We start from the raw sequence: 8,855 nt of genomic DNA, 5'->3' as shown, positions 1-8,855 counted from the left end.
AAATAATAATAAATAATATTTTTATATTATTTTGTTAATGCAGCATGTTGAACTAGTTTGTTTTTTATACTATTCTATTTTTTCCAGAATTATTTAATATATTAAAAATATTTCAAGCTTTTACAAGTGGCATTGTGACTACAGTTCATGTCAGATAAAATATTAATGTTTTTTTTAGAAGAAACAAATAAAAAATAAATAAAAACATTCACTGATTCATGTTTCATTGATTCATGTCGTAGCCTATAAAATAATGATTTATTACAGTGCATCTAATAAATATTTGTCAAATACGTCACTCTCATAAATTATAAATATTATGCACTGAAAAATGATCATTTTCACTCAGAAAAATTGCTAGTAATTTTCACAATTAATTACAATGAAATTGCCAAAACAACACATTGTGTATTTAAGCTGTCTATCTCCAGCAAAGCTTAATGACTATATTAGGACAATGTGCTTAATCATGCTAGCGATGTATTAAATCATGCTAGCGATGTGCTAAATCATACTAGCAACATGTTAATATATACTAAATCAAGCTAGCAACATGCTAATTCATGTTAACATGTTAAAACGTTGGCAATGTGTTAAGTCATGCTAGCAACATGGTAACTCTTGCTAGCAATGTGTTAAATCATGCTAACAACGTCAAAACTGGTTAACAATTTGCTAATTCATGTTAGCAACATGCAAAAACATGCTAGCAGTGTGTTAAATTAAACTACCGTCATGTTAATACATAAGCTACATGTGCTAACTCAAGCTAGCAACATGCTAATTCATGTTAGCAACATGTTAAATCATGTTTGCAATGTGCTAATTATGATAACATGTAAAACATGCTAGCAAAGTCTTAATTCATGTTAGCAACTTGTTAAAATACTAACAATGTGTTAAATCATATTAACAATATATTAAAACATGAGCTACATGTTAAATCATGCAAGCAACATGTTATACTTGCAATGTATATGCTAGCAAAATGCTTGAATATGGTAGCAATACGCTAATTCATGTTAACAATGTGTTAAAACATGTTAGCAATATGCAAAATCATGATAGCAATGTGTTAAAACATGTTAGCAATATGCTAAATCATGATAGCAATGTGCTACATGTTAGCAGCATGTTAAATCAAGCAACTTAAGCATTTTAGCAATGTGCTAGAACATTTTATTGACTTCAAGTAAAATCTTCAAACTTAAAGCTTTACAAATTTCTTGAAAACTTTCAAACTAGGCTTTGTCACGCTAACATCAACGTTTGTTTACAACGTTTACTCCTCTATATCTATAGTAGTCAACATTTGAAGTGGATCAAACCTTTTCATCCTAAAACCAAAATGCATTCTTTACTTAGGACAACTTTGATGAACTTTTTTGATCCACTTCTAATGTTGACTGCTCTATATTATCTATCTATGGTTGCTTGCAACTGAAAATGGTAAAAGAATAAGGTAAGAATAGGTTTGCAATTATTATTAATGTAACTATTTCATGTTTTGAGAGTAAGACATGAAATACTTTACTCAGCACTGAAGAGAAAACAGGAAGTTCTTGCTCTGCTTGTGTCTTATAGGCTACTGTATGTTGGTGGATTTTTCATCTTGCTTCATTTCCACATAAATTCATACGCGTGAGCTCTGAACATGTCATCATATGGCTGCGGTCAGCCACCTGAACTCAAATAATGAATGCAAATGACACATACATCTAATGGAACGTTTTTTCTAGAATGTCTGAGTATCTAATCGGTCTGATTTTATGAAAATAACTAGACTTTATGGTGCTAGAATATGTTGCTGCTAAAGCGAATTTGACCCGTTTTCATTCAGCACGTGTACATTTTGCGCTAAATGCGTCACTTAGTAAAATAACAACACACTCTCCTCACTAAAGCACGTGATTTGAGTCATTCGTGTCAAGTGGAGCTAATATTTTGTGATAAGTTATGCTAAAGTTAAGGTTATGGGTTTGTTCTGACCACTAACCTTGTAATTATGAGCGATAACAATAGTGATGCTTGCATTGTTTAATACATTTATGCATTTATTGTTATTTTTAAATTTAAATGTTTACATTTTGATTTAAAAAAGGTTCTTATTTTTATGTATCAGTATTTTTTATTTATGTATACATTAGTTACATATTTAATACATTTATGTATTTGTATTAATTTTAAATATTTTTTTTTTTCTTTATTTATACATTTTTATGTTTTTTTCATTAAAATATTTTTTTTGTGTATTTATTTATTTATTTATTTTTTTTAAGGGATTATTGAATTTGAAGCCCATATTGAAGCTTTGAATGCAATGTCATCTTGGATAAAAGCATCTGCCACATGCACAGATATTAATGTAATGAAAAGTATTTATTGATCTTGCTCCAAAAGGCTCAAAATGTAAACCTTTTTAACATTTTATGAACTTTAAACCAGTTAAAACTAGTTTGATCCCTTTAATCTCTTCTTACGATATCCTGTTTTCTAAGGTAGAAGGTCAAGAATGAGAGATAAAGTGGAGATTATCTGATAGAAGAGTTGAATAAATTGCGATACATCCTCTTTTATCTGCTCAACACTAGTTGAAAATAACTGAAATAACTTCAGTCGTCAACTTCACTTGAACTCATCCGGAGCCCATTACCGGTACCTCACTTTCTTTTCTTTTACAGTCACTAACATGGTGCTGAATTATGGTAAAATAGCTATAAACTGAAGTTTTACCCTTTAAAGTTTGAGATTAATTGCTTTACAGGGATGATGATGATGATGATGATGTTACAAATAATTTTGCTCCTGACTAAATCTGTTCTGGTGTATCTTCATATGAGCATATTTGTTTTAAAAATGTTAAGATTGATTGATTTCATTTGTTTAAAAAAAATAGATATTTGTGTTGTTGACAAATGGACAGATTTGAGGTTAAAACGAGATGCTTATATGTTGATGGTCGGCAAAGAAAAATTATTTTCTCAAAAAATAAACTGGTTGACCTCTTGATTTATTTATTTGCACTTTTTTATAGATATTAGGGTTGTTGACAAGTGGACAAGATTTTTCAGTAAAAGGAGATTCTGAGATGCTTTTAAAAAAAGTAAAACATTTTTGTCCAAAAATAAACTGATTTGATTTTTTTTTAAGTATTATTAAACTAAATCTTAATATGCATAATTTAGCTCTTGGCTGAATCTGATCTGATGTCTTCATATGAACTAAACTCATCAGCTAACTTCATATTAGCATATTTGTATATGTGTATGCTAAAAAAGTATATTTGGGTTCTTGATGAACGGACAGATTTTCGGTTAAGAGTAGATGCTGAGATACTTTCTAGTCTGGAAAAAAAAAAAACCTTTTTTTTCAAAATATTTATTTATTTATTTGAAGGGATTACTGAACTGAATATTCATAAGCTGATCGCTCATCATTTGATCTGATCAGTGATGTTATGCAAGAAGAATATCCTGCATGAAGTAGAATTTTACATTGACTAAAGCAGACGCAATGTATCAAATATAGATATGTGTATTTATGTATGTATGTAAATATATATATATATATATATATGTACTTGAATTACATATATTAGTGCTGTCAAACGATTAATCGCGATTAATCGCATCCAAAATGAAAGTTTTTGTTTACATAATATATGTATGTGTACTATGTATATTTATTATGTATATATAAATACACTCACATACGGAAGAGGATTAGGGCCATTCTCGAAACATAACGAATTTATTCTCGAAATGTAATGAGTTTAATCTCAACATTTTATCTCGACTTTTTTCTTGAAATTTAACTAGTTTTTTCTCGAAATTTAACGACTTTAATCTCGAGATGGTTTTATTTTTTTATTATTGCTTGGCCCTAATCCTCTTCCGTACACACATGCATGTATATATTTCAAAAAAAAAAAGTATGTTTATATATTAAATATATTTATTTATAATGTAAATTATATGAATATAAATATAGACATGTAAATATTTTCAAAATACATACTGTGTGTGTGGGTTTTTATATATACATAATAAATATACACAGAACACATACATATATTATGCAAACAAAAACTTTTATTTTGTATGCGCTTAATCGTTTGACAGCACTAATATATGTAATTCAAGTATATATATATATATATTTAATTTATTTCAAAATATAAACATTTATTCAGAATAAGTCACAAGATGCAAGAAGTCAAAGCTTTATTTTCTTGTGCTGTTTTACTCTCTGATTGTATTTTAGCATCAGTGCTCCCTGTGATTCTGGCATGCATTTGTACGTTTCTTGTTTTCCTGCTGGTCGGTGGAATACTGAAGTGGTTTGCATTGGGTCTAGTGCTGTTCTTAAGGAATTTTTTCGTCAAGCTCTACAGTAAAGAGGGTAAAGAATAATCATTTATAAATATTTTAATACATTTTAATAAATAATATATAAAATTGAAATAAATAATTATTTACATTAGTGTTACTTTTTTAAAATATACAGTTTATATATATCATATATATATATAAATAAAAAACAGCTAATCAGTTTTTCCTTAAAACAATAACAAATATTTACCAGTGAGATAAGAAAAATAAATAGTTTTTTCTTTGAATTAAGTTTATTTTTATGACCTTATTTGTAGATAATTTTTATTAATGTTTTAAGCATAAACTCATTAATTTTGGTAAATTTAAAAAATTGATTAAATATTTGTACTGGAAAACAAGTCAAACATACTGAGTAAGAAATTTTTTTTTTTTTTTTGTAGTGTGTGCATATATGTTTTACTTTATACTGTTTACCGTGTTTTTCATTTGGACAGATGGGAAACTGTATGACGCTTCTGTGATTTACCAAAGAAACAACTTGGATGAGATGACAAGCAAAACTGTAAGTGACTTTGTCAGTGGATCTCTGCTGACAGTGCTGGAGAGCTACTACGGCTTTAAACTGTTTATTCACGGCAGATCTGACCTGCCCGGGGAAGGTACGCTTCTATTCATTTAAACAATGATTTTTAATATGTAGCGTGATTTTTCTCACTCTATGTTCCTCACCATCGTCTCTTCCTGTATCTTCACCAGACTGCATGAACTTGATCGAGACTAAGATCCAGCTCAGCCGGAGACTTATCATCATCTTAACCCCATGAGCAAGTGCAGAGAAAAGCAGCGTTTCTCCTGAAGTGCAGGTAGGGCTCCATCAGGCTCTGGTCCAGGGAGAAACCGGTGTGATTCTCATCCAGCTGGGACAGATGCAGGACTACACACCTGCCTCTCGGACTGCACCATCTGCTCTGTAAGAATTCACCTCTGCTGTGGAGAGACGGCAAATCCTCACCAAACTCCAGGTTCTGGAAACGAGTGCGATATCGGATGACTGCTGCGTCATCCTATCAGAGGAGTCGTGTGAAGAGTAGATCGCTGACGGCATCGTGTCAGGGTTTACTTGTTTGATGCAAGAGATGCATCTCAGCTCCAGGGGCCAAATTCACGAGAAGCATCTTGAAGTTAAGAAATTTCTTAATTTCTGGTGGTGGATGAGGAGATCCCACCCCCCCCAATCACAATGTAAAGCACTTTGAGTGCCTAGAAAAGCGCTATATAAATGTAATGAATTATTATTATTATTAAGATAAATTCGTAAGAATGTTCCGAAGTGTAATTCTTGACCAATTCTTAAAGGGGTCATGTACTGAGAAATCAAAATTCCCTTGATCTTTTGAGATATAAGAGGTCATTGTGCTATAAAAACATTTCAGAGCTCAAAACTTTGTCATTAGTCTAAAAACAGTTTATATTGAAGGCAGTCAAAACGACAGCTTGTGGAATGTTCTACTCTATGATGTAATAGTGTGGATAAGCACCGCCTCCGCAGAACAAGATGACTGCGCTTATTTCACTCCTCCCCTCACTGCTGCCATCTACTCTCACCTAAATTTCAGGTGAGGCAAGGTGCATCTCAAACGAGCCTATTGCTGCCTGTTTAGCCCCACCGATCGTTTCTACATAATTGCATGTTTAGCCCCGCCCACAGATTCTACATCATTGCCTGTTTAGCCCTGCCCACCATTTCTACATCACTGCCTGTTTAGCCCCACCCACAGATTCTACAGCACTGAATGTTTAGCCCCGCCCACCGATTCTACATCACTGCCTGTTTAGCCCCACCCACCGATTTGCGCACGGAGTAGGTAAATGACAAGAGCAGCAAACGCAGGTCTACGCAGAAACCTAAATGATAAACGCAGGATTTTTAGAAAGATTGAAACTAAAAGATGATGCTGTGCCCACTATATTGGATCCGATGTTGCACCACACAAGTGTGAGTAACTGTTTTCATTACGTGATCGCCATTGCTTTGTCTGTTAAACAGATCGTTTTACTTAAAGTTGTTTCAAAATAATACATTTAATATGCACTTAGTATAGTATAATTTAAATATAGTAAGTATGTCTGAAAAAGCACAATTTAAATATATTTCTTTTTCACCTGGGCAGCCCTACGCGTATGTATGCGTTTTTAGCCTAAATCACAGCAGCGTCCATCTGAGAAGGACGTAGACTGTCAAACATACACAACTGTTAGCCAATCATAGCAGTGGGCGTTTACTTCAGAGTCTACAATCCGCCATGCCTATTGAAACAGAGCGTTCTGATGAGGGGGTTTAAAATAGGACAGAAAACAGCCTATTACTTCTGAATTATGTTTTTATCTTGATAGCATCTTGAAAACATTATAAGTGGACCTCAGAGAACAGTACAAAATAAAAAACAAAGGCAGTTCATGACCCCTTTAAGAGGTTTTCAAATATTTTCTTAAGATCATCTTATCTTATTTCCTTAAGAAGATGACAGACTCAACAGGAAATAGGGAAAATAATAATTTTAAATTAAATGGTTTAATTTAAAAAAAATTAAACCATTTGTTTTGTTTTCTACAATTATGATTAATGAAATAAAATAAATATATAAACTGTTTTAGCAGATCTTGTAATAATTTATATATACATATACATACATATGTTTACTGTTTTTAAATTCACGAAAATCTTCTGAAGAAAAAAGTTTAGAGTTTTTTTAAAGATAAATATTTTCAATTTTCATTTCTTAAGTAGAAAATTACAGGTTTTGGCAAGGTCCCCGTTTGACTTATTTTTGTAGAATTATTACTGAATCCCAAAAATTCATATACCATCTTATCTTTGGGGATTTAAGACACATTGGAGGCTATCCTAACTTTAACAAGTTATTTTCCATGATTTTTAAGATTTTACCAGTATTTTGAATTTTACACTGCATTGCAGTTAACAGAAATGTCCATAAAATTAATGGATATTGTCCTGTGTAATGAGCTGCCTGTACTTTTTCTGTTATGTTACAGATTTGTTTTTTACAGTATAGGTTAATTTTAATATTTTTTAAATCAGTCTTTTGAAACCATTATCTTTTGGTTGAGAGAGGTGGATGCATCAGTTTTGTGTTAGTTGTATGTAGATATAAATATATGTGATTTTTGTATGTATGTTGTTTATAATGTTACTATAATTTAATAAATACTTTTTTCTAAATTAATTAGACTACACTACTTTTTAACAACAATAATAATAATAATACATTTATATTTTGTATAGTTACTTTCTCAAGGCGCTTTACACATTTTTAATACATTTAATAGCATGTTTTTTGTTTTTCACCAAAGTATATATGCTGCTGTCCTTTTTTAGTGTACTTTATGAATATTTGTAATGTACACAACAATATATAATACATTAAAGTTTTCTAGATATCAAAGTGTGTACGTGTGTGTATATACTGAAAAAATCAGCTTTATAATATACTAGTAGTGTAATGCTAATGCATTTCCAATGAGCTGAAATACAATTGAAATGTACTTGAAGTACATTAAAACAATGCTTCAAATATACTCTAACTGTAGTTCATGAAGTATTAAAAATACATTTTAAATGTATTTTAAGAAATACACTTAAATTGCACTAAATATACTTAAAGTGGTTCCATTTTAACACAATTTTAACACAATACATTTATATTTTGTATAGTTACTTTCTCAAGGCGCTTTACATAAAAGCTTTACACAAAGGCAAACACAACAATATAAGCAACCATTTAAAGTTTTGTGTATTTTTTCGGCTTTTGAGAGTCTGTAGAATTTACTGTCGTAAATATAGACTATACAGCTGATTCTTGTGCGTGCATTTGTTGCTGCCGTAAAGCGATCCGCCCTTTTAGCGGAATTTCTTACTTACATAGTCTACTCTCAGAACACACGTTTGGAAAAAGAAATAGCAGCTATTCGCCTTATTAGAAGTCAGTCTACCATGGGAATGATGTAGAAACTGGTATTTCAAGGTAAAAAAAAAAAAGAAAAAGAAAAACGTACATACAGTACAGTTGGTTAAATCACAGCTGCTGATCTAGAGTCAGCTTTACCGTCCTACTGATATTTAAAAGGATAGTTCACACATTTACTCAAGCTGTTCCAGACCTGTATAACTTAAAATGACACTAGGGTGAGTAAATAATACAATTTAATAGTGGGGCGAACTTTCCCTTTAAGGCACAATGAACTCAGTAGCGTCGTTTCCATGATGACTAAATCAGTCACACCCAACTGCATCTCTCAGCCAGCGGTTATTGTGAACTCTAAACGGCAAAATAAAACACTTCTTTCGTGTTTTCACTCTTACAAGAAGCAATGTAAGTTGTCGTGTAATTTATAAACATGTTTTTTACTTAATTCGTACTGCACTTCAGATTCATTATCCATTTTCATATGCGTTTCTGAACTACCAACAGAATGCGACAGAGTTTACGACAGTGAATCAGG

Source organism: Sinocyclocheilus rhinocerous, unplaced genomic scaffold (genome assembly GCF_001515625.1).
Source record: "Sinocyclocheilus rhinocerous isolate Xijiao unplaced genomic scaffold, SAMN03320098_v1.1 scaffold1806, whole genome shotgun sequence".
Classification (NCBI taxonomy): Eukaryota; Metazoa; Chordata; class Actinopteri; order Cypriniformes; family Cyprinidae; genus Sinocyclocheilus; species Sinocyclocheilus rhinocerous.
Note: the sequence above shows the minus strand (reverse complement) of the source record.